General features: G+C 49.4%; 1 protein-coding gene and 1 non-coding gene across 7 annotated transcripts in view; both read right to left on the bottom strand.

Moving 5' to 3' along the window:
• ANKS1A (ankyrin repeat and sterile alpha motif domain containing 1A) overlaps window positions 1-27,066 on the bottom strand; it is a 188,024-nt gene that overhangs the window by 155,118 nt on the left and 5,840 nt on the right. The window lies entirely within an intron of this gene.
• On the bottom strand, window positions 12,535-12,638 carry LOC136321110 (U6 spliceosomal RNA). The gene has a single exon (XR_010728408.1). It is a non-coding gene; the product is annotated as a U6 spliceosomal RNA (small nuclear RNA).

Raw genomic sequence — 27,066 nt, 5'->3', positions numbered from 1 at the left:
CTACGAGTACTTAATCTTCTGTTAGAAACAACAGTCTCCTGCGGAACCTTCCCAAGGGACTAACTTCTAACTTTTTGTTAAAGAACTAAAAACATTATAGTTTATTAATCATATCTGATACTCAGGATCAAGTTTTTTTTTAATTGATTTGAGAGAGATCGATTTGTTGTTCCACTTATTTACGTATTCATTGGTCTGAGAAAAAGACAGGAAGGGAGAGAGAGTGAGAAGCATCAACTCCTAGTTGCTTCACTTTAGTTGTGCGTAGATTACTGGCGACCTAGGGGTTTCGAACCAGGGACCTCAGTATTCTGGGTCAATATTTATCCACTGTGGCACCACCGGTCAGGCCACTGGTTAATTCTTATATTGGGACAACACTCTTAACCAAATGAGCTACCCGGCCAGGGCTAGGATCAAGTGTTTAAGGTACACATAAAGTTCAAAATGTAATGGTGACTTGTCATTCACATTTAATATGCTATAGCTACAGTGTTCCGTAAACAAAATACATACATATCATGCTTGCAGTCAACTTGTTCCCTTCAATAAATCAGAAGGCCACAGAATATTTTTATTTAATATTTTTACTTTTGCCTTATCTTAATCCTTATATATTTATTTTTTAACTCAATTTGTTAGGGTGACACTAGTTAACATAATTATATTGGTTTCAGGTGCCCAATTCTACAACACCTCCCTGCACTGTGTGTTCAGACCGCCCTCAGTCAGGTCTTCATCCAGCACCATTTACCCCTCCCCACGCTCTCATCCCCCTCCCCCTCCCCGGCAATCGTCACATTGTTGTCCATGTCCGTAAGTTGCGGGGGGGGGGGGTTCTTTTTTTGCTCTATCCCCCCACTGCCCTCACTGCCACCCCCACACACACACACCTGCCACCCTCCCCCCCTCCACACACACACACACAGCTGTCCGCCTGCTCTCTGGGTAGAAGGCAACAGAATGCTTTTAAGGAGACTATGTAACTCACGAAGCAGATCTGGTAGCCATCTTTAAGGAGATCTTGAGACAATGTGTCAGTCAACGGGATGGCTTTTTGTTTAACTGACCGGGAGACTCCTCTGCTGCCTTCTGACCTCCGCACAACTTTCTACATGGACACCCCAGCGGCACATCTCGAAGGGACTTGCTGCCAGCCTTCTCACCCGCCCACGGCCTCACCTGGTACGACAGTTACGAAGCTTACGTTTAAGAAGCACATACTATGTACCAAACATCTTCACACCTCGAAGATCTGACAAGGACCCCACAAGGTGGGCACGGTACTATTATTCCCCCTGGGAAGTAAGAAGACTGAGGCACAGACAGTAGAAATGACTGACCACTAAGCAGAACGCTGGCACCAAACCCCGCACACTCCTGAGCGCTCGCACAGAAGGGGGCACCAGCCCCAGCCCCCATTTGCACAGAATTCGACAGCTTCTGTTTGATTCTCAACCGGAAGGTGCTCCACACCCACAAACTCAAGGCTTTGATTTCAGTGATGGCCAAACTCCGTCGCTGGAAGGAACAAGGGGGACAGTCCCAGGGATGGGACAACAGGGTAGAATGAGAGATCAGAAAAACACTTCTGGAGTGAGCCTGAGGCAGAAAAACGGGGGAAATGAGGCCCTTAGGAAGGACCTGCGTGGGCGTTACCAGGTTGGGGGGGGGGCTGGTGACAAGAGACACCCTTTTCCTCTCTCCACAGCCAGGGGGTTCTCAAGTTGCTTATCAGCTCCACTCACTGCTCCACCCTGGTCAACTGTGGTGACCCTGACCACGGCAGAAACCCCAAGAATTCCCTAACCCAGGGAGCCACGTGGCAGAGAGGCTGAGCCAGTGAGCCAGGAGGGAGCAGAGTAGTCAGAGTGGGCTCAGAAGGACAGGACCCCCTTCCCCGCCATCCAGACGGAACAGCGCTGGAACCCCTGCTCAAGAAGATTTTCCTACATCATGCCACCAGATTTTGGGGGTGAGTTTAACAGACAGGGCTGGACAGGGCAGAATACCATTTCAGTTGCACCTGAATGTAAATTCTCTTCCAAAAGCTGACTCTCTAACATCAGTTTGAACCCAGCTACACAGCAGGGAGAGGAGTCTTGCCAGGAGATCTGGAACAGGTGGGCGTAGGGAAGGCTGACTGCATGGGAAGACATCACACCAATGGCAAGGTGACAGAAGAAGACATGGCTGCCTTCTGGACGGACCCCAAGGGGAGCCAAGGGAAGCCCGCCTCTCCTCACACCACGCAGGAAGAGAGAGCCCTCTCCACCCAGCCAGGGGCCTGCTCCCATCGCCCTGTGAGGAGCTGTGGGCCACGCCCAGGCCAGGCTGGGGAAAGCCAGGAGGTGGCTGCCCGCACCGGAGGGCCTGCGGGAGGGTTGCATGGTGAACCAAATAAAGGAATGTGCAGGAGTGTTTGATGTTGCCTCACAACAGAGGTGCCCCTTAGGAGGGCCCGTGCCTCTAACTGTAAAGGGGAATGCCCCCTTCATTATTAGCCATTCTACCTTGTAAAATAGGAGGGCGGCAGGGTGCACCTTTAATGAGGAACAGTCCCCTGCGGGCAGCGGTGCCGGGCTGCCCCCTCCGACCCAGAATGACCCAGGACGGAGCCGCGCATGCTCGCAGCAGGTGCGCGGTCAATGCCCAGGGAAGGACCTAGACGGAGCACAGTGCTCTGAACAACTTGAGAAAATTTCCCCAAACTCTGTAGTCCAAGAATGTGGTGGTTTTGCCTTTATTTTTATGCAATGCAATTCCCAGCTGAACCACAAAGAATTATGAGCCCTACACAGATGGGATTTGAAACATTCTGAAACTTCCTTTTCTTATTTTTAAGTTACTTGGGGACAGCGCCTATTTTAGAGGAAGACTTTTGTAAGAGACCAAATGAGGGAAAATTTTCTTTCAAATGAGACATCTGGCAAACCTGGCAATTCAGTCTTCGCTCGCTGATGAAAATTTCTTGGACCTGGGCTTGTCTCTGAATCATTCACCTTAAAATAGAGGTTTTAGAGAGAGCATTTTGTTCAATTCTTCTTCCATCGCAGGCTCCTCGGAGAACCCCGAGGAAATGGCAGTCTCAATCGGAAGAGACTGCAGTTTCCGACCGGTTAACACTTGACCGGTTCAGCGCTGTCTGCTGACTAGCGCGCTGGGGCTGAGACTCCAGCCTCACCCTCCCCAACCCGCCCTGCCTGGCCTTCCTCCATGAGGGAGCTGATGAGATGCTGACAGGATGCTCCTTGATCCCCAAAATTCTCTTTTTTTTGTATTCTTCCAAAGTCAGAAGCCGGGGGGGACAGGACACGACAGACTCCCACATGCTCCCGACAGGGATCCACCTGGCATGCTCACCAGGGGGTGGTGCTCTGCCCATCTGAGGCGTTGCTCCTCTGCAGGCGAGGGATTCTAGCTCCTGAGGCAGAGGCCATGGAGCCATCCTCAGTGCCCGGGCCATCTTTGCTCCAGTGGAGCCTTGGCTGCAGGAGAGGAAGAGAGAGACAGAGAGGAAGGAGAGGGGGAGGGGTGGAGAAGCAGATGGGCGCCTCTCCTGTGTGCCCTGACCAGGAATCGAATCCGGGACTCCTGCACACCAGGCTGACGCTCTACCACTGAGCCAACTGGCCAGGGCCTCTCTCTCTTTTTAAACAGGCTTAATACATTTTATTTTTCTTGTACAACATTACAAGGCGGCCACAGCTGAGCCTGGGTCCTCTGCACAGAAACTCACAAGACGGTCAGCTATTCCTGGTGGGGAGGCCGGGTGAAACAGTGATAGGTCTCAGAGACAGCAGCAAAGCTCGCTCTGTGCAAGCTGCCCGGGGTGGTGCTGCAGCCCTGGCTGGGGCACAGCAGTCGTAGAAACCAGCCTCCTGGGCAAAGGGGTTGAGCTGACGTCGGTGCCCCTGGGGGCAGCGGTGAGGCGCACCAGCACGGAGCCTGAGCCGCCGAGCTCACCACCTTGCAGGCGGCGGTGTGGGGCTCGCTGGTCTCATTCCCCCAGAAGCCTCACTGCACAGGGAACTACGGGGAGCTTGGCCAGGATGATGGCCCCATGGACAGCAGTGGCTACCGCCTTGGAGCGCTTAACACCCAGACCAACATGGCCACTGTAGTCCACAACAGCCGCAGACGCCTTGAACCGGGTCCTCCAACCAGCCAGGTCTGCTTCTGCATCTGTACTGACATCATCTTCAAGGCCTCACCCTGAGGGATGCCCCCAGGAAAAGTCAGTCACTTCACAGTCCTTAACGGGCAGGGAGAAGAGGGACCTGGGCTTCACGTCCTTGACTGTGGCCCAGCGTGGTACTGGGGTCCAGTCCTTGCCCCTCCACCTCGCCCCACATGCGCCATGGCCCCAGGCCCAGGTGCCAGCCTCCCATTCCCCGTCCCTCCCACAGAGGCACCTTCAACCCTGAAGAAGCAGCAGGGAGCTTCTGCCTGGCTACATGAAAAACAGCTCCGGGTCCCTGGCCGGTTGGCTCAGTGGTAGAGCGTCAGCCTGGCATGCAGAAGTCCCAGGTTCGATTCCCGGCCAGGGCACACAGGAGAAGCGCCCATCTGCTTCTCCACCCCTCCCCCTCTCCTTCCTCTCTGTCTCTCTCTTCCCCTCCCAAAACCGAGGCTCCACTGGAGCAAAGATGGCCCGGGCACTGGGGATGGCTCCTCAGCCCTCTGCCCCAGGCACTAGAGTGGCTCTGGTCACAAAAGAGCGATGCCCCTGGTAGGCGTGCACCGGTTGGGTGCATGCAGGAGTCTGTCTGACTGTCTCTCCCCGTTTCCAGCTTCAGAAAAATACAGAAAAAACAAACAAACCAAAAAAAAAAAACCAGCTCCGGGCTGGAACCACATACCCTCTCTGAGAAGATGGGAACAGAGAGAAGCTGCCCGGCAGTAACCAGGAGGGGACCCCAAACAAAACAGAGCGGGGCACAGATAGGGCTCAGAGATCAGGCTCAAGTGCACGACAGCCCCCCGACACACACAGCCAGCACCCCTTCCACTAATTGCTACACTGTCTTCAACCACGTGGAGGAGGAGGAAACCCTCTATAGGGAAATCTCGGGAACAAAACAATATATAGAAGCAACTCGGCCTTGTTAACAAAGCAACCTGCCCAGCCGTGAGGCTCTAAGATGTCAACTCCAGATCTCTGCTGAGGGGCCGCTGCCACAGCGCTCCCTGGAGGGACTGCTTCGCTCACCAAGCACCTGAGAGGCTACGAAGCTCTAGGTACAGCCATGGGGGCCGGGATACAAGTGAGCAAGACAGGGCCACAGGGCTCCGGCCGCCCCGGAATTTATGTCTGGTGGGGACACCCACTGCAAATGATCCCAGAAACAAATGTATGTAAATAGATAGCTAATAAATACTTCCCACTACAACCAGGAGGACCTTCTATGTATGTGATATCCCAAAATTCCCTTTTAAAGTAAAATATCACCCCACTTTACAGCTCAGAAAATGAGATGCGTTAAGGAACTTGCCTAAGACCATACAAGTGACCACCTCTCCACAGCAAGGCCTGCAGCCCACGCTCTCTGACCACACACTGGGTCCCAGCGCTCTGTCCCCGCCACCCCAGAGCAAGACCCCCCGGAAGAACGGCTCCACGACCCAGCCCGCTCCCACCCACGGCCTCCCGCGGGGCTGTGTTCAGGGGACACTGTTTTGGTGACCAGCCCGCTCCCACCCACGGCCTCCCACGGGGCCTGTTCAGTGGACACTGTTTTGGGGTCCGTGGTACAATGTCATGAGGCTCTTCTCATTTCACTTGTGGGGAAATATTCCTTCTCAAGTTTCTCAGAAACTGTGAAGGGTCAAAAACACAGGGAGCCCCCAGGCCTTTCTCAAAGAATAAACCTCTGATGACCGCACCTGGAAGGGCTCCCAGCCGCCAGGAGAACGGGCGGACCGGCACCTCACCTCGGCGCTGCTGTCCCCACCATGGCCGCTCAGTATAGCCCAATGGTTTTTAAAACCGTGTCCTCCCCAATCTTAGAAACACTGTAACGACCTGCCGAACCAATGAAAAGATACACTGAATAGTGTCTTCCTGAAAACACTGTACAAAATCCAATACTGGTGACCACACTGATCGGCTCATCAGGGTGACTTACTAAGTGGTGAACGTTTCTGTTGAGCAAACAATGAGTCTCTAATTATCTTTCAAAGCTGGGATGTTTTTAATTATCATTATTTCCATAAAGTGGCATGAATGCTGCAAGAACACCTTTGGGAAGATGCCATCCATCCTGACCAGTTCATTTTAGACACAAAGACTCCTTCACTCAGCCCCTCCCCGCTGGTGACCCCGCGGGGAGGTCACGAGACCCGGGCTCCAGCTCAGCCACAGAACCTGGTCCGCTCCCCTCTCTGTGACTCCGTATTTGCACTGTGGGCACATGAACAGCCTTGCTCCGTTTTACAAGGGTGCTGAGGACCAGAGTGTACAGAGGTAAATGCAAAAAGGCAGGACGTCAGGTCGAGATATCTGATCATCTCTCTGTATCTGGCTCCTAGCGCACAGCAGAGACTCGGTAAATGTTTGAAGGAAAAACAAAGTTCACCTCCACAGAAGCTGACAGCCCTCATCAAACACAGGGAAGAACAGTGAACCCCTCGGGAGCCCGATGGTGTGTCGGGTTAACCACAGCAGAAGCAGGTGACACACACCCCACCAGCAGGACCACAGTACAGGGTTCTGCACCTCACCACCAAACAGTGAGCAGCCCACCCATCACACCGCAGGGCAGAGACACAAAGGGCAGGCCACGCGGGTCACTCAAAACCAACCGTTTCTCAATCCATCCAAAATGTATTGTTCTCTTTTTTTGATTTTTTTTTTTTTAAAGACAGAGGAAGGGAGTGAGAAACATCAATGTGCTGTTCCATTTACTTGTGTATTCATTTGGTTGCTTCTTTTTTTTAAAGATTTTTTTTTTTTCTGAAGCTGGAAACGGGGAGAAACAGTCAGACAGACTCACGCATGCGCCCGACCAGGATCCACCCGGCATGCCCACCAGGGGCGACGCTCTGCCCACCAGGGGGCGATGCTCTGCCCCTCCAGGGCATCACTCTGCTGCGACCAGAGCCACTCCAGCACCTGGGGCAGAGGCCAAGGAGCCATCCCCAGCGCCCGGGCCATCTTTGCTCCAATGGAGCCTTGGCTGTGGGAGGGGAAGAGAGAGACAGAGAGGAAGGAGAGGGGGAGGGGTGGAGAAGCAGATGGGCGCATCTCCTGTGTGCCCTGGCCGGGAATCGAACCCAAGACTTCTGCACGCCAGGCCAACGCTCCACCACTGAGCCAACTGGCCAGGGCTTTTTAAAGATTTTATTTATTGATTTTTACAGAGAGAGGAGAGAAGACAGAGGAGAGAGAGGTGGGGAAATGAGAATTATCAACTCATAGCTGTTTCACTTTAGTTGTTCATTGAGTGCTTGTTGTATGCACCTCGACCCGGCAAGCCCAGGGTTTCAACCTGGTGACCTCGGTGTCCCAGGTTAATGCTCTATCCACTGTGCCACCAAGGCCAGGCTCACTGGCTGATTCCTGTGTGTGGCCTGACTGGGGATCAAACCCAAAACCTTGGCGTATGGGGATAATGCTATCACCAACTGAGCTATTGTTTTCTTTGGTCCTCTAGTCACAATGTCAAAGCGTTCCTACTAGTGCACGAGCCCTCTCCTAACCTAAAATCAACTGTGCAGTGGAAAACGGGAGGCCTGTAAATAAATGGGCACTAAACCCTTACTTACTGTCTGCTGGGTGAGACACTTTCAGTTATTCCAGCCCCTCCTCTTCAATAAAGTGTGCTGCCAAGTCCTTCTCAGAGGTGACGGGGCCTGTCACCCCAACAGTGCGCTCTGCCAGCCCTGAGTGGGCCACCCAGGCTCAAGGTCTACAGCCCCACCCCCCTGAAGACCCCAGACTCCCAGAATCCCTGGAGTCAGGGAGAAGCCACAGGAGCCACTCTGGGGCTGCAGTGGGTGTGGAGACAATGGGGCTGACCACCCTCTCTCCAAGGGGCTCTACAGAGGAGAACCTGGACTCGCGTGTCTGCCGCGGGGCGCCAGAGCGACAGCGACGAGGACCAGGCCACGCGAGGGGGCTCTACAGAGAACCTGGACTCGCACTTGTGTGTCTGCCGCGGGGCACCAGAGCGACAGCGACGAGGACCAGGCCATGCAAGGGGGCTCTACAGAGAACCTGGACTCGTGTGTCTGCCGCGGGGCACCAGAGCGACAGCGACGAGGACCAGGCCACGCGAGGGGGCTCTACAGAGAACCTGGACTCGCACTCGCGTGTCTGCCGCGGGGCGCCAGAGCGACAGCGACGAGGACCAGGCCACGCGAGGGGGCTCTACAGAGAACCTGGACTCGCACTCGTGTGTCTGCCACGGGGCACCAGAGCGACAGCGACGAGGACCAGGCCATGCAAGGGGGCTCTACAGAGAACCTGGACTCGCACTCGTGTGTCTGCCGCGGGGCACCAGAGCGACAGCGACGAGGACCAGGCCACGCGAGGGCTCAACAGGATATGCTGACACTGATGCTAATCAGACACTGGAGAAGCAACACATTAATAAACATGAAACCGGGGAAATCTGGTTTGACCGTGTAAGAATTAATACTAATTATAGGCACTACGTGAAGTGCTTACCTAATGACCATGCAGCACAGCGATGATCACGCATGTCGTTAAAGGTGCCAGATTAGCCTACGAATGTTCGATCTCATCGCAGCACGTGTGAACTGAGGCCACACGTGCTCAGCTTTCACAAACTGCTGCTCACCCAGCACGCCCGGTTACTCACAGCACAGAGCTAAAACGAGCACGCCCGGGTGTCCTAGAACTTGTGCTGCAAGAGCAGTGACACGGCCCGGGCACACCTGAAGACGGGAACAGCAGGTGCTCGTGGTGGCTCAGAGCACCATGCCGATCCCGGGGTAAGAAGCTATCTTGCAGTTTTATTTTTTACGTCTGGAAGCAAATCACCATTTCTCATCTGCTCCTCCGAGTAAGGATTCTCTGCCCACATACCAGCACCTTTCACTCTAAACTGTTCAGGATTTACAGTAACGGGCAATTCGGAGTCGGGGTAGGCAGATAACTGCACTTTGGCTGACGGGAGAGAAAGGCTTCCTCTCAGCAGGTGTGCTCTGGGTGTCTGTCTCAATGGCCATTCAGAGGGAGGACTCCAGATACTGCCTAGCACAAAGTCCAGGGGCCTATCTTACATTTTCCAGAAGTTTCCAGTCCCATGCAAATGATTCTTGAGCTTCGTGAGGACACACGCTCATCGCTCAGGGCCAGGGCTGTGAGTGAGGAAGTCCTGGGCACCTCGACAGTAGCCCTGCCGGTTTGAGAGTCGCCTCCCGCCCCACCCACCCCCACACTGCCATCCTGTGCACGGGATGGGGCTTACTTCAGCAGCAGCCCAGAGGCCAAGGCAAAGCCAGGGTGAGCTTTCAACCTGATAAAGCGCTTAGGGTCAAACCCACACACCATTTGGCAACAAGCGGCCGTCTGGCTTTCTGTGCACATCTCCAGACACAAACACGGGGACTATACAACCTGACAGGAATACGGAGGTCTTCTGCTGCCGTGTCACTCGTACCCCTCCATTCAAGGGTTCACTGTTCTCTAGAGGACTGCCCTTTCGGAGATGTGGTTTTCATCACAATAAACAAAGGAGGATTAAAACAAACCAAAGACTAACTTCTCTGCCTGATTTTTAAAAAGTGATCATACAACTCTAGGCCATCACCTACAAAGTCCTGTACACATCAAAATAAGTAATGAAAAAAAAAAGTAATGAGGCTATTTGAAAGCAAACACTGCCAGACCGGTGGTGGCGCAGTGGATAAAGCGTTGACCTGGAACACTGAGGTCACCGGTTCGAAACCCTGGGCTTGCCTGGTCAAGGCACATATGGGAATTGATGCTTCCTGCTCCTCACCCCCTCCCCCACTTCTCTCTCTCCTCTCTCTCTAAGATGAATAAATTATATATATAAACACCCTGACCAGGCGGTGGCGCAGTGATACAGTGTTGAACTGGGATGCGGAAGACCCAGGTTTGAGACCCCAAGGTCGCCAGCTTGAGCCCAAGGTCGCTGGCTCGAGCAAGGGGTTACTCGGTCTGCTGAAGGCCCGTGGTCAAGGCACATGTGAGAAAGCAATCAATGAACAACTCAGGTGTTACAACATGCAACGAAAAGCTAATGATTGATGCTTCTCATCTCTCTCCGTTCCTGTCTGTCTGTCCCTGTCTATCCCTCTCTCTGACTCTTTGTCTCTGTAAAAAAGAAGAAAAAACAACAACAAAAAACAAAACACTAAAGGGCCTGGTAAAGAGGGAGAAAAGGATCTCATTCAGTCAAGATTTACAAAAATCCACTCTCGCATTTTTCATTGTAAAACCCCAGGGAAACCCTATCTAGTCACAGAGGAGATCAACCTCGGCATGGCGGTCAGCCACCACCGTCTGCTCGGCCCAGCTCCTGACTGTCTGTCTGCTCTGGCCTCTGCCTCACACCCCCGGGGGCCGGCCCTCGGGCCATTTGACAGCCTAGTCAACTTCAGCCCCACTGACCCATCTCCCAAAATCTGAAGTGGTTTTCCAAAATGGCAGATCCATCATACCCTGAAGCCCAACTCCCTGGCACAGGCATGAGGTCCACCTCCGCCCACTGGCCCAGCCAGCCGTCCCCGCTGCGTGGCACCCGCCTCCCGCTGCCACCTCGGCCAGAGGAGCTGCACGTCCGTCCTCTGCACACACCGTACACGCTGTCCTCAGCTCAGAGGAGTCCTCGCTTTCCCCTCTCCGCCAGTACAACTCCTGCTGGCTCTGGTCCTCCACTCAGACTTCACCTCCGGGAGGAACACCTCCCTCCACACCGGGCCACCCGCGCCCCACCACCCTGCCCCAGGGGTCCCAGGTGCCCTGTGGGGCTCAGCTCACTGCCTGTCCCCCTCGGGAGACCAGCAGGGTGGGAGGGAGATGCCACTGGCTAGCAGAGTCTGACATTAAATGAAGAAACTGCCCCTGTCCTCGTTTTCCATCAGCACACTCCCCTGCTCCCCAGGAGCGCTGTGCAGAAAGCACAGGAATGAGACTGCTCTCAGACTACCAGTCAGCGCCTGGGGGAAAGCCCAGAAGGGGACTCCCTCCCGAATGGTGACAACCATTTTGGTAAATGATAGCTGAAGGCACGGAGCACAGTGCAGGGTGAAACACCCTGGGCGAAACACTGACCCTGCAGGCGGTGAGACGTGGACTTGAACTGAGACAGGAAACATAAGCCTCGGACTGTGGTCTCAGGAGAGCATCTGCTTAGGTCTGGGGATGTGTCTAGGGTAGGGCTTGCACACGGGGCCCATCCATGCACCCAGCCCCACCACACTGCTCGGACCGCAGAGAACGGTGGTGAAGAGGAAAGAAACATTCCCAGCCAAAAACCTACGGTGACAGAAGGCAGAATAGTGGTGATTTTGAGGAGGGGCGTTTTTGCCTGGGAGATGACACGACAGAACCTTCTGAAGTGTGAAAGATGCTCTAGGTCATACTCTCGGTGATGACTACACAGATGTACACTGTACCATTATCAAGATACAAGCCCTCAGTGATACAGCATTGGCCCAGCGTGTGGAAGTCCCAGGTTCGATTCCCAGACAGGGCACACAGGAGAAGCGCCCATCTGCTTCTCCACCCACAGCCAAGGCTCCATTGGAGCAAAGTTGGCCCGGACGCTGAGGACGGCTCCATGGCCTCTGCCTCAGGGGCTAGAATGGCTCTGGTTGCAACAGAGCAACAGCCCAAATGGACAGACCATTGCCCCCTGGTGGGCATGCCGGGTGGATCCTGGTCAGGCGCATGTAGGAGTCTGTCTGATTGCCTCCCCGCTTCTCACTTCAGAAAATACCAAAAAAATACAAGTCCAACATGAAGCCCTTTTGCTAAGCCACACCTAGACCAAATCCCTGAACCTATTTGCAATTTCAGCCTCTCTCAAGAACATTTTTAAATATTTATTTTTCAATTACAGTTTATATTCAACATTATTCTGTGTTGGTTTCAGGTGTACAGCACAGTGGTTAGACGATCACCTCCTTTACAAAGTGGTGCCCCCAATATTGCAAGCGCCCACCTGACGTGGTCCACAGTTGTCACGATACTGTTGACCGTGTTCCCCAGCTGTACTTGACGTCCCCGGGACCGTTTGCAGCTACCCAGCTGTACTTCTTCCTCCCCTCCCCTTTCCCACCCGGACCCCACCCCCTCCCGCTCTGGCACCCACCAGTCCGCTCTCTGTGTCTGTGAGTCTGTGTCTATTCTGTTTGGCCATTTATTTTGCCCTTTAGATTCCACATATTTGTGAAATCATACGGCATTTGTCTTTCACCGCCTGACATATTTCACTGAGCATCATACTCTCTCGGTCCATCCATGGTACGGCCAGTGGTGAGGTTTCATTCTCTTTCACGGCTGAATAATATCCCACTATGTATTATTTTCTCTTAAAAAATAGGGGACACTTCACGAAATTGCACAGGGACCATACTAATCTTCTCTGTACTGTTCCAACGTTAGTCTATGTGCTGTCCGCCTACTGACAAATAAATACCCGGAAGTGGAATCTCTGGGCTATATGACAGTTCCATTTTTAATTTTTTGAAGAACCTGCACACTGTTTCCCACAGGGCCGGCACCAGTCTGCGTTCCCACCAACAGTGCATAAATGTTTCTTTTTCTCCACACCCTTGCCAACACTTTTGTTTGTTGATTTATTGATGATAGCTATTCTGACAGGTGAGGGGTGATATCTCATGGTGGTTTTAATTTGCATTTCTCTGGTGATGAGTGATATTGAGTATCTTTTCACATGTCTACAGGCCATCTCTATGTCTTCTTTGGAGAATTATCTATTCAGGTCCTGTGCCCGTTTTTTAATTGCATTGTTTTTTTGGTGTTGAACTGCCTGAGTTCTTGGTAAATTTTGGGTATCAACCTGTTATCAAATGTACCATTGGTGAATATCTTCTCCCATTCAGCAGACTGTCTTTTCATTTTGCTGATGGTTTCTTTCGCTGTGCAAAAACCTTTTTAGTTTGATGTAGTCTCATTTGTTTATTTTTTCTTTTGTTTCCCTTACCTGAAGATATATGTCCAAAAAATTATTACTAAGAGAAATGTCAGAGATCTTAACTACCTATGTTTTCTTCTAGGATTTTTATGGTTTCAAGGATTACATTTAAGTCTTCAACCCATTTTGAGTTTATTCTTGTGTATGGTATAAAAAGGTGGTCCAGTTTCATTTTATTTTTTGCAAATATCTATCCAATTTTTCCAACACCATTTATTAAATCAACTATCTTTATTCTATTGTATGTATATGTGTGCCTCCTTTGTCAAATATTAATTGACCATAAAAGTGTGGGTTTATTTCTGGGCTCTCTATTCTGTCCCATTAACCTATGTGTCTTATATTTATATTATGCCAGTACCATGCTGTTTTGATTACTATGGCCTTAAAATATAGTTTGACATCAGGTAGCATGATACCTCTGACTTTGTTCTTCTTTCTCAAGACTGCTGTGGCTATCCAGAGCCTTTTGTGGTTCCATATAAATTTTTGGACTATTTGTTCTATTTCTGTGAAATATGCCATTGGTATTTTTATAGGAATTGTGTGGACTTTATAGATTGCTTTGGGTAGTTATGGACATTTCAATGACGTTAATTCTTCCTATTCATGAACACGGTATATCTATGCTTCCACTCATTTGTATCTTCCTCAATTCCTTTCTTCAGTGTCTTTTTTTTTTTTTTTTTTTAACGAGTGTGTTTATTAAAACTGAGGACAGTGATGCAAGGAAGCGCTTAGGACAGAAGAAGCAACAGGAGAGCCTGGGCGGGGGCTCTGCTTTGTTTCCCTGGAAAAGTTACAGGGAAGAAACGTGCGCAGGTGGGGCTGCTCTGGCTCGCTGGGAAGTCAGAGACAGGTCCAGGGGGTCAGCCACTGCCCGCCGCTGCCCGGTTGCAAGTCTAGTGGGGACCCTTAGAGCTTAGGAGATGCCTGCCGCAGAGGGAAGAAAGGTCTGCGTGCTCCCGGGAAGGGGTGCACCCCTCAGTGTCTTATGATTCTGCTCATACAGATCTTTTCCCAGGACTGGAATTTTAAACCAATCAGTCTGGAATATCCTGGTCAGCACCAGTGACCAGGAAACTCCAGGAAATGTGCCTGATAAGATCCCTTACCCTCCCCCAAGGGAAGACGACCTTGCCAGAAATAACCTACCCTTTTCAACGTCTTGTCCCACCCTCTTCCTGCCTATAAAAACCTTCCAATGCCGCACACCTGAAATCCATGTAATAGTAAATGTAAAAAAGAACACCACCACTTCCATTTTGTACAACTCCTTGGAGTGCCCTTCTAGTTGCTAAGTGAGATGCCGTCCGATCCATGAGTCCATTAAGCCAATTACTCCTTCAGATTTACTCAGTTGAGTTTTGTTCTTTAACAATACACAGGTAAGATATATTGCTCTGTACACCTAATATCCATGCACTCACTGTACGTAAATGACACTTCAGTAAGTTGACAGCAGTGACTCTTAGCCCTTGGGCCACAGGGTTATTACTGTATAAAGGGTCAACAAACATACTCACACACCAGGCATTGGCGGTAGGCGGGATAAATGTCTCACATGTGGCGGACAATGCCTCAAAGGTACAGAGAAACTAGCATATTTAATGAAACACATGTATTTCAGAGCATTACAAACTTCATAGTCACTGTGTCATAACATATTTATTTCCCCATCAACAAAACAAATACTCAAAAGTACATCCATCATTCTACTGGGGCTGAAGTGGTTTTTTAAGTATCTTTATCCGTGTGTCTGTCTCTCTCTTACCTAGAAATAAAGTCTGAACTCAGTCGAGCCAGCACCCACGCTGGAACCCGGCCACTTTATACCCCCCAGCCGACTCCACATGCAGTAGCCTCCGCTGCCGCGCCCGGCTGGCTTGTCCCTGCTCCACAAGCCGGTCTTTCCCACGAAGCGTCTCCCCTGCAGTCCCTAGCTGTCCCCTTTCCTCCTCCGCGCCAGTGTCCTCTCAGCTTTCTGCGTCTCCGGCTCTCTTCAAGGGCCGGACTCAGGGCCACTTCCCAGAGGTGCACGTGGGAGGGGCGGGCGCTCCAGACCACCCTAGGCCATTACCATCTTCTCCTCTCCCACATCCCTTCAGCACTATCCACATCCACGCTAAATGGCTAAGCATCTGAACAGGTGCCTGGACTTCCTCCGTACAAACACAACAGTGGCTGACATTATGTTCCAGCCACTGTTGTAAGTACTTTACTCATTGTATTCCTTTCATCTTCACTCGATCTTGTTCTACAGGAGGCACTATGATGACAGATCAAGGAACTGAGGCAAAGAAATTAAGGAAGTCGTCTACTCTATTATCTCTCAATTGGTAAGTGACAAAGGCCAGATTTTTTTTTTTTTTTTTTTTTTTTTGGACGAAAGAAAGACAGGAAGAAAGAGAGGAGAGAGAGGGAGATGAGAAGCATCAACTCGTAGTTGCTTCACTTTAGTTGTTCGCCGACTGCTTCTCATACGTGCCTTGACCGGGAGCCTCAGCGGGGCAGACACCACTTTAACCACAGTCACGGCTAAAGCCACCAGTGACAGGTGATGTTGCTATAACTTACCCCTTGATAGGACGTGCTGAGAAGACCACCTCATCTGTGCTCTTCCCAAAGCCCGGCCCCTCGGCACAATCATGAGGAAACAGACCAGCTCCAAACTGAAGGTCGTTCTACAAGATCCCTGACTAGTATTCCCTACAAGTGACAGGCTCAGGAAGGAGCAGGAAAGACTGAGACACTGTCACTGACTAGAGACTAAGGAATGGTGACTACAAAATGTATGTAATGTGCAAACTTGCAACAGAAAAAGGAAATGAGTATAAAAACTGGGGAAATCTGAATAAACCCTGTGGTTTAGTCAGTAGTATTGTACCAGCGTTAATTTCTTAAGTTTAGATCAATGTACCATGGTAAGTTAACACAGGGGAGGGTGGGTGAAAGGCATCCAGGAACTCTGTACCCACCTTTGCAACTCTGTTGTAAGCCTAAGATGATTTCAAAAAGAAAGTAAACAAAGACCTGCTTAGGTACAGGTCTGGAGTCAAGTTGTCTGCATTCGAATCTTGCCTCTGCTGCCTGACCGGTGGTGGCGTAGTGGATAGAGCACTGACCTGGGATGATGAAGTCTCAGGTTCAAAACCACGAGGCTGCCAGCTTGAGCACAGGATCATCAACATGATCCCAGGTCACTGGCTTGAGCAAGGGGTCATCTGCTTGGCTTAAGACCCCTCAACCCCAGTCAAGGCACATATGAGAAGCAATCAGTGAACAACTAAAGTGCTGCAACTACAAGTTGATGCTTCTCATCTCTCTCCCTTTCTAGCTCTCTTTCTCTCTCTCTCTCTCTAAAAAAAAGAGTAAAAAAAACCCAGACATTATAAGAATCAGTTTATAGATTACAACAGGACCGCCCCCCACAAAATAAATCTTGGGTTTAGCTTCTACTAGATCACCTCATTAGTACCAGCAGCAGTACACAACATTTACAATTGTATATGTGTTCCTCTCAGCAACATATTTTTAAATGACTGGAAACTCACTCAAAAGAATTAATATAAATAAATATCTTCCAATTGAATGAGAAGAAGCAAAAGTATACCTGGGCTGCCACTGTCATTGATTCTCTTTGTAAATGAATAATCTAGGCCCTGGCCGGCTGGCTCAGTGGCAAAGAGTCGGCCGGGTGTGTGGATGTCTGGGGTTCGATTCCTGGCCAGGGCACACAGGAGAAGTGCCCATCTGCTTCTCCACCCCTCCCCCTCTCCTTCCTCTCTGTCTCTCTCTTCCCCTCCCGCAGCCAAGGCTCCACTGGAGCAAAGTTGGCCTGGGTGCTGAGGATGGCTCCATGGCCTCCGCTTCAGGAGTTAGGAATGGCTCTGGTTGCAACGGAACAACACCCCAGATGGACAGAGCATCGCCCCCTAGTGGGCATGCTGGGTGGATCCTGGTCGGGGTAAATGCAGGAGTCTGTCTCTGCCTCCTCCTCTCACTAAAAAAAAAAGAAGAAAAAAAAAGAAAAAAGAAAATATCCATGAATGATCTGACAGAGGAGTAAGAGGTAAGCAGAAGTGAGGGTAACTAGACAGTGAGTCTAACAGATCACAATGGTTAAAAACAAGACATGAAAGAAAGAAAGCTCTATAGTTTTGGCTGACAAAATATAACAGGTAAAACTACAGGAATCATAATTTCTTATATACTCCTTCTTCAAAAAGGAAAGGCTGTTGAACTTCACAGTGAGGCACTAAGTCCTGGACCATTTACTTAAAAACCACTCTGAACGTCTGCTCTGGGTCTGCTAACGGTGGCGAAAGGACTCTTGATACGTGACGAGCCGGAAAACTACTCTCCAGCTAGGTTTTAAACATGCAGCTATGGGGAGAGCAATAGATTAAAAAGTAACAAATCCAGATTCATTGCCAATTCCAGCATCGGAAGTATTTCCATTTGTAGGTAATGGAAGTAATAAGCTATTTTATTATTGCTAAACATATAGGACCCACCGGTGTCCTCAGAGCCACTTAGCTAGCACGCTACCTTTTTCTTCCACTTTTCGCTCCCTGGTAGACACCCCTCTGGCAGCTGGAATCTCCATATCAAGTGGCCGCTACAAACTTTGCAAATAGGAAACCTCAGTCCTGGGCAGGCGTGTAACCCCTGTGAAGCCCATCGGTGAAATGGGCACTAATGCCTACTGCCCTGGATTGTGGGAAGCACAGCACCCAGCATTATGGAAAGCAACAGCTCCCATCCCACAATCCCAGGCTTCGAGCTAGCATCACCATCATCTGAACCAGCCAGATACTATATACGCTGAGAATCATTTTCCGGACACACGGACGGTTGTCTGGGAACGTAAAATGTTGAGTGTAAACCACCGCTGGGGGGGGGGGGGACTGTAAAAGAGCAGAGTCGGTAGCCATTGTTACAAATAACCTCAAGTGCACCTCTGGTTTGCTGACGGCTTAGTTTTACTTCCGGCGCATACATTCTGAGAGTCCTGCGTCCCAAACAAATCTTTATCACTTTGAACGTGGAAATGGGGGGACCCTGAAATTTCTTGAAGAAAAGTTTGAGCAAAACAAAAGGGTTAGCCCTGGCCGGTTGGCTCAGCGGTAGAGCATCGGCCTGGCGTGCAGGGGACCCGGGTACGATTCCCGGCCAGGGCACACAGGAGAAGCGTCCATCTGTTTCTCCACCCCTCCCCCTCTCCTTCCTCTCTGTCTCTCTCTTCCCCTCCTGCAGCCAAGGCTCCATTGGAGCAAAGATGGCCCAGGCGCTGGGGATGGCTCCTTGGCCTCTGCCTCAGGTGCTAGAGTGGCTCTGGTCGTGGCAGAGCGACGCCCCAGAGGAGCAGAGCATCGCCCCCTGGTGGGCAGAGCATCGCCCCTGGTGGGCAGAGCGTTGCCCCTGGTGGGCGTGCCGGGTGGATCCCGGTCGGGCGCATGCGGGAGTCTATCTGACTGTCTCTCCCCGTTTCCAGCTTCAGAAAAATACAAAAAAACCCAAAAGGGTTGCTTTCCTCTCCATGAGCTGCACGGCATTCCTCTGCAGCCTCGAAACGAATCTACTGTTTAGCAGTTTAAAGACATTCGCCTCACCTAACCTTCCTATGTTCCAGGGAACTTTCCAGTGATTTTTTTTTTAAAATAAGCCTCTTACTTTATAAAGTCAAACTGTGCCGAGGGGACTTTGTGTCACACTCTCAGGTAAGAAGAGCCAGTCTGCCCAGGTTCAAATACCTAGGCAAGTAAGTCGCTTCCCACTCCGTGCCTCAGTTTCCTCATGAGCAAAATGGTAGTAATACTAGTGCCTTTTCCAAACCGTTGTTATGAGGCCAAAATGAGTTAATAACACTTGAAAGGTGCACAGTCTTCTGAAAGCAATGACTGACAGAATAACAAATACCCTCGTTAACCCTTTCGGTCAAGTATTCCCTAAGCATATGGTAAGTGACCGTTTGAACCTTATCCAGAGACACTGAGTTCCCAGGCGGTCGAATGTCATACTGTACAAGTGACAGCTTGGAGTCGGAGAGATTTCTCTCTCGGCCCCCTGCGTGTGGCCCAGCACAGGCCACTATCACCTCGCCCCAAACCTCTGCTTCTTCCTCTGTATGGTAGGGATAATAATAATGACCCAGCCTGACAGGGTGGTGGCGCAGTGGATAGAGCGTCGGACTGGGACACAGAAGACCCAGGTTCAAGACCCCGAGGTCGCCAGCTTGAGCGCGGGCTCATCTGGCTTGAGCAAAGCTCACCAGCTTGGACCCAAGGTCGCTGGCTTGAGCAAGGGGTTACTCAGTCTGCTGTGGCCCCCCAGTCAAAGCACATATGAGAAAGCAATCAATGAACAACTAAGGTGTCGCAATGAAAAACTGATGATTGATGCTTCTCATCTCTCTCCGTTCCTGTCTGTCTGTCCCTATCTGTCCCTCTCTGACTCTCTCTCTGTCTCGTTAAATAAATAAATAAATATGACCCAGCAGGCATGCTGTAAAGGTAAACTGAGGAAATAGAGATGTCAAGTTCCTGGCAGAGAAAGAGTCGAGTATTTGGTGTGCAAGAAATGAAACTACCCCAGAGACACGCGTGAGTACCCGCCCACAACAGCTGCGTGGTGGTGCGTTAACCTGTGAGCGGAGGACCTCAAACACTGCCATGTGGGCTGGGCTTTGCCTTGAAGCTTTACCGAGGCTGTAGGGCAACCCGAAGAAGCAAGAATCGGGGCAGCTGGGTCCAACCAGGACAGGAGTCAATGCACCCACTTCACCCGGCCGGATGGGAGGGCAGGGGGAACATAACACCAACAGTGACGAACAAAGCCGGGCCCAGCACCCCTCCAGGGCTAAGGTCTGAAAACAAACCCCAGAAAGTCTAAGACTCCCAGGGAGTCGGGTGAACAGCCCCGAACTGACCTGTTCTGTAAGCCTGTCTGGTCATTGGGCTTCTTATAATAAGTAGGTCTCCACTGTATTTAAAAGAAAAAAGAAAAAGAAAAACTTTGAGAGATGGACTGTGTTTAAAGAAAGCTGGAAGGAAAAGCATGAGGGATGCTTACTCAGCCGAGTCCGCGGCCAGGGTCCACGCACACAGAGAGGGCGGTGGTACGGGCAGAGCCAGAGTATCACCATTTTACAAACTCTTAAACGAGGCAGCGATCGTCACTGGCCACCAACGTCACAAAGACTAATCTGAAGGAAGAAATCTTGCCAAAAATTTGAACCTGAGTCAGACCAAGTCTCTAGATCTGATATCCAGCTTAACAGGAAACATGGGAGACGGATGAGCACGTGAAAGGCTACCTCGCAGATAAAATCAGCACAGCCCAGACTGGGAAACGGGGCAAATGACCTTTCTTCAACAAACAATAAACTGGAAAGAAAATGTGACAGAGATGAAAGCCAATGATTTAAAGAGATGGATCAAGCAAATGCAATCTGTGGACCTTGTTTGGACACAGATTTTTTTTTAATTTACTTATCGATTTTTTTTAAAGATTTTATTTGTTCATTATAGGGGGGGAGAAAGAGAGAGAGAGAGAAGGGGGGGAGGAGCAGGAAGCATCAACTTCCATATGTGCCTTGACCAGGCAAAGTCTGGGGTTTTGAACCGGCGACCTCAGCATGCCAAGTCAACGCTTTATCCACTGCGCCACCACAGAGCAGGCGATTTTTTTTTTTTTTAAGAGAGAGAGGAAGGAAAAGAGAGAAACAGAAACACGGATCAGTTCCTGTATGTGCCCTGACTGGGGGTCAAACCCGCAACCTCTGCGTATGGGGACCACACTTGAACTAAGCAAACCATCCAGCCCGGGCTGGACTCAGACCAACTGCAAAATATAAAACAATTTAGCAACCTGACCAAGCAGTGGCACAGGGGACAGAACGCTGCCCTGGGACTCTGGGGTCCCAGGTGTGAAACCCTGAGGTCACCAGCTTGAATGTGCGATCATAGATAAGGTCCCATGGTCGCTAGCTTGAGCAAGGGGTCCTGGCTCAGCTAGAGCCCCTGGTCAAGGCATGTGCTAGAAGCAATCAATGGGCCCTGGCCAGTTGGCTCAGTGGTAGAACACAGGCCTGGCGTATGAATGTCCCAGGTTTGATTCCTGGTCAGGGCACACAGGAGAAATGTCCATCTGCTTCTCTATCCCTCCCCCTCTCACTTCTCTTTCTCTCTCTCTCTCTCTCTCCTGCAGTCAAGGCTCAATTGGAACAAGTTGGCCAAGCGCTGAGGATGGCTCTGTGGCCTCCACATCAGGCCCTAAGAAGAGTTTGGTTGCTGAGCAATGGAGCAACGCCCCAATGGACAGAGCATTGCCCCTAGTGGGCTTGCCGGGTGGATCATGGTCAGGGCACACGTGGAAGTCTGCCTCTGCCTCCCCTCCTCTCACTGAATTAAAAAAAGAGAAGCAATCAATGAACAACTAAAATGATGCAACTAACAAATTGATGCTTCTCATATCTCTCCCTCTCTCGCTAAAAAAAATATATTGAATATAATATCTATATATATAGTAGGCAATATGAAAAACATGAACCCTGACTGATTAAACATTTGATGACTTTAAAGAAATGCTATTTATTAGGTGTGATAATGGAAAGATAAATATTTTTTTACATATTTTATTTATTGATTTTAGAGAGAGGAGAGAGAAGAGAGGCAAGAATGGGAAGCATCAACTTTAGTAATTGCTTCTCATATGTGCCTTGAGCAGGCAAGTCCGGGGTTCTGAACTGGCGACCTCAGCATTCCAGGTCGACGCTTTATCCACTGTGCCACCACAGGCCAGGTAGAATAGTGAATATTTTGTAAGCGTCCTTATCTTTCAAAGATACATACTGAAATAATGTGATATATAGGATTTTCTTCAAAATAAGTGAGTTAAGGGTGGGGGGGGTAATAAAAAACAGAACTGGTCATAAGGTGGTACTTGTTTTATGGGTATGTAAAGTATGTGAGAATTCATTATTTTATTTTCTCAACTTCTGCATGTTTGAAGTTCTCCATAATAAAAACTAGAGCTACAAAAGAAAATAATCTTCATCTCATTCTGCCTGGAGCGTAGTAATGCCTCATGCAGCTGTATGATTCACGGCCCTCTCTTCCACATGTTGCCTCTGAAGGGGGACCTACGAGGCCCCAACTTGACCATGAAATATCCTGTGTCTGCACAAAGGCGGCTTTCTAAATATAAGTACCATGTAGCGCCCACAGGTTGGTATGTAACATTCCCATCAAAAGGACCCAGGAACTGCACATATGTTGCTTTGCCACAGTTGATTTGCCACACTCACATTCCATGTACTATCCTACTGCGTATATAAAATGTTACAAGCAGGATTGTGCACAATCTACAGGAGTGTACATCACAATGCGTTCCAACAGCAGAAAAATAAACACAGACGCCTAAGGGCAGGGAAGGGATTAAATAAATTACAGTTCACAGGCACTGGGGGTAAGTTCCCACCACTCCCCCAGTTAAAATGGGGGTGAGGAGAACAGAAAAGTGCTCACAATACATTAAGTGAAAATTTGAAACAAAGTATGTACAAAAGTCATTTGTTTTAAGTTTGCATAGATAAAAAACCAAAGTATGTATACCAAAATTACACGTTAATTTCTTTAGGGCAGGGGTCAGAAACCTTTTTAGCTGAGAGAGCCATGAACGCCACATATTTTAAAATGTAATTCCGTAAGAGCCATAAAATTACCTGTGTCCCTTACACAATATCCAATAAAAATTTGGTGTTGTCCTGGAGGACAGCTGTGATTGGCTCCAGCCACCCGCAACCATGAACATGAGCGGTAGAAAATGAATGGATTGTAATACATGAGAATGTTTTATATTTTTAATGTTATTTTTCTTATTAAAGATTTGTCTGCGAGCCAGATGCAGCCATCAAAAGAGCCATATCTGGCTTGCGAGCCATAGGTTCCCGACCCCTGCTTTAGGGGGTTGAATTATAAATGATTTTATTTTCTTCTGTGTGTTTTTATGTGCCTAGCAATTCTTCTATAATAATGGCAGAGGCCCATATTCCTTTACCTACAATTCAGAAATCCAAAAAGCATTTTCAAAAGTTAGCGGCAAACTCGTTCAGGTACAAAACCTGACCTAAACTGATATGAAGCTGCTTCATGTGTACCCCATTTACTGTGCATATTCACAGATTTCAGTGCAGAAATATGTTTCAGTGTTGCCCCGAGTCCCACTTGGAGCTCAGTATTACCCTCCAACAACCCAACGATTCTGGATTCTAAACCCCAAAGTTTCCGACAAGAAATTGTTGACTAGGGTGTAACTCGCCACCATTATCATTTTTAGCTTTTAAGAGTGGGGACTTATATTTGAAAAGGTTGGGAGTCCTTACAATCAAGTATTATAAATTTTAAAATGGCACCTGACCAGGCGGTGGCACAGTGGATACAGCATCAGACTGGGATGCGGAGGACCCAGGTCCGAAACCCCAAGGTCACTGGCTTGAGCATGGGCTCATCTGGTTTGAGCAAGGCTCACCAGCTTGAGCCCAAGGTTGCTGGCTGGAGTAAGGGATCATTCCGTCTGCTATAGCCCCCCGGTCAAGGCACATATCAGAAAGCAATCAATGAACAACTAAGGAACTGCAACAAAGAACTGATGCTTCTCATCTCTCTCCCTTCCTGTCTGTCTGTCCCTACCTGTCCCTCTCTCCGTCTCTGTCACACACACAAAAACAAATAATAAAATAAATAAATTTTAAAATGGCAATATCAATAAAATAATATACGTCCTTAACAGACAGGGTTATCATTCTGGAATCATCAAAAGAGGCGAGCCCTGGGCTCCCATCAGATGGCTTTAGCAGCGAGGTGGACCAAGCCCAGGTATTACGCGTCATACCACTTCCGCTCGTGTGCCGCTGCTTCAGGAGGTTGGTGCTACCCCAGGACCATCATATAAACGAAGACACAGATGCTCCAAGAGCCGACACAGCTTGCCTAGCTCACAAGGCGGAGTTGGGACAGAACCGGACCCACGGCCACTATGCCGAGTAAGCCGGGGGGCCCGCCGGGCGGCTCCGCCTCCTGGATCATCTCCCCTGCTTTTAACAGTGGTGATAACATCACAAGTTAAGCAGAGACAACTGACTTTTGTTTTAAAAAACACTTTTTTTTGATTTGCAAGCTAAACAAACTTGATCTACAAATTACTGAGAAAGAATAAATACGAAGCCACACCATGTAATTTCTCATATTACTACTATTAACTCTAACCACACCAAAGTTATTTGAAGATGTCCTATGAATGTAACGATATAATTTTCTACACCACAGAAAATCTCCCAGTAATCTTCTGGAAATCAGTGTGGGGAACACTTTCTTACAGCTCTCCAGAAAAACCAAGCTCTCTGCCCACAGCAGAACCTGACAGTTCCAAGAACCAACTCTCCACTCTGGACTCTTCACTTCTGGGGTTTCCCTGGTGTCTCCGGACTATACAACCCAGCAATTTACTTTCCCTACTGAAGACTAAGGGAGAAATAGCCTTGACTTCCTTTTTTTAAACCCAAATTCACAGCTGTTTGGGGTGAACAAACCAAGGGGAAGAGAGAAAAATCCTTCTGAGGGAATTTTTCTGGCCAAGGAGGCAACTTTCACTGGGACCCGTCAAATCCCAGGGAACAAGTGAATAGGCCAGGCCTGAGCTGACTGGATACAAATCAAATTCTCCAAACCGCAAGACTGTTTCACTGTTTCCTGTCTCGAATTTTTCTAAGACAGTAAAAACTGACCTTTAGTTGTAGAATACAGAAAAAGGGAGCTCTCTGACGTATCCAACTTCTGCTAAATTATCTTTTACAAGTATATATTATCTTTTACAAGTATATCCCTTGCTTGATTTAGATTAGGCACTATCTAGATTTTGGGATATAAAGTGGCCACATGAAATCTCGTTTCCATGTTTTCGTTTTGTTTTAACAAGGGAACTACATTCTGCGCTAGAGCAAAAAATGTAAAGCAATTCCGAAGTAAAGGAGGACAAGGGCCTTTATCCCAATAAAACCATATTTAGAAGAAGTAGTTTAAGAAGCTCTGGTAAAACCACCTTAATGAATTAAGGAGGTGTTAGTGGAAGATGCAGAAAACTGCTGTTCTCGCGGACTGTTGGGTTTTGCTCTGTTGTTTCTGTTTCTGCATTCCCTTAGAAGAGCAGGAACTTACACCAGACTAGTCCCTGAGATCGGCTTCCAGCCCCTCCCATCCGACAAACCTCCTGTGGGGGGGGGGGGGGCCCTCTTCCCTAGGATATCAAAATCACTCTGCCCAAAACAGGCACACTCAAAGGCAACCTGCCACCGTAAGAGGGCCAAAGGAAAAGGTCAGCATGAGAAAACGCTGTCATGTTATTATAATTTCCAAGCTGCAGACTCACTCTGGGAGGTGAAGAAAGGGCCCTTTCAATAAAATGGTTTTCAATAAAATGGTTTATTTTTTAAGTCCCAATTCCTTAACTAAATATTAGGGATCTTTCATTTAAAACAATGAATAACTGCCTGACCTGTGGTGGCACAGTGAATAGTCGACTGGGAATGCTGAGGTCGCCGGTTTGAAACCCTGGGCTTGCCTGGTCAAGGCACATATGGGAGTTGATGCTTCCAGCTCCTCCCCCCCTTCTCTCTCTCTCTCTCTCTCTCTCTTTCTACCTGCCCTCTAAAATGAATAAGAATAAAATCTTTAAAAAAATAAAATAATCAGTAACTTGTATCTCCGGACATGACAGAACCTGTTACTGTCCCTAAAATAGAGTCCATTTTTCAAAAATTATCATTATTCATTCCTTACTTAAGAACTTTGTAACTTTGGGAAACTCATGGCAGTTCTGGATTGTCTTCCTTGCTCTCCCCCCAAACCCAAAAATGGTAGAACGAAAACCCGTTCAGGGTTCCCAGCCAGGGCACACAGGAGAAGCGCTCATCTGCTTCTCCACCCCTCCCCCTCTCCTTCCTCTCTGTCTCTCTCTTCCCCTCCTGCAGCCAAGGCTCCACTGGAGCAAAGTTGGCCCAGGCACTGAGGATGGCTCCGTGGCCTCTGCCTGAGGCACTAGAATGGCTCTGGTTGCAATGAAGCAACGCTCCAGGTGGACAGAGCATCACCCCCTGGTGGGCATGCCCGGGGGGATCCCGGTTGGGCGCATGCGGGAGTCTCTCTGCCTCCCAACTTCTCACTTCAGAAAAATACTAAAGAAAAAAATAAATAAAAAGGCGGGAAATGCAAGTAAAGAAACCCTACAACCACTGTATAAGATGCACCCAGTTCTTGGACCCCAAATTTTTTTGAAAAAATGTGCGTCTTATACATGGGGAAATACGGTAAATAAATGTCCATCGATTTTCAGATTTCTCCCACAAGTTTCCTGGCTGCTTCTTTTCTTATTCAGTCTTCTGCTTGAGAAATTGAAGTGCAGAGGTTTTCTAAACCCTGACACAACGCGCGCCCCAATACGGCCTCCGCTCAGTCCCTCTGCGCCCTGCGCCCTCCGCGTGCCCTCACTTCCACGTGCCATCACTTCCGCGTCACCCGTCCGTCCATCTGTGTGCGACTGGTAATTCAAGTGACAGCTGTAAGCTAGTATATGATGTTCTCGTTTTGCAGTTCCTTTTCTCAGATCTTTTTCCCTTTCATTGATAGACCTCGACTCTAACCTGACTCCTACTGGATCGTCACACAGAAGCTGCTTTCCTGGAAATCGGGAGTTTCACTCTAACCATAAACACACCGCACTCCCCCCACCCGCCGGAGAACCCAGCGCCTGCTCCGTGCCCACGGCTGAGAACCAACATGAGTGAGGAAGTCTGGCAGCCCTACCACCCGGAGCCCTTTACAAAGGGCAGCAGAAAGGGAGCCACGAAGAA

The sequence above is a fragment of the Saccopteryx bilineata genome, chromosome 1, assembly GCF_036850765.1.
Source record: "Saccopteryx bilineata isolate mSacBil1 chromosome 1, mSacBil1_pri_phased_curated, whole genome shotgun sequence".
In the NCBI taxonomy this organism is placed as follows: domain Eukaryota; kingdom Metazoa; phylum Chordata; class Mammalia; order Chiroptera; family Emballonuridae; genus Saccopteryx; species Saccopteryx bilineata.
The sequence above is the reverse complement of the archived record's forward strand: the minus strand, read 5'-3'. Positions and strand labels throughout refer to the sequence as shown.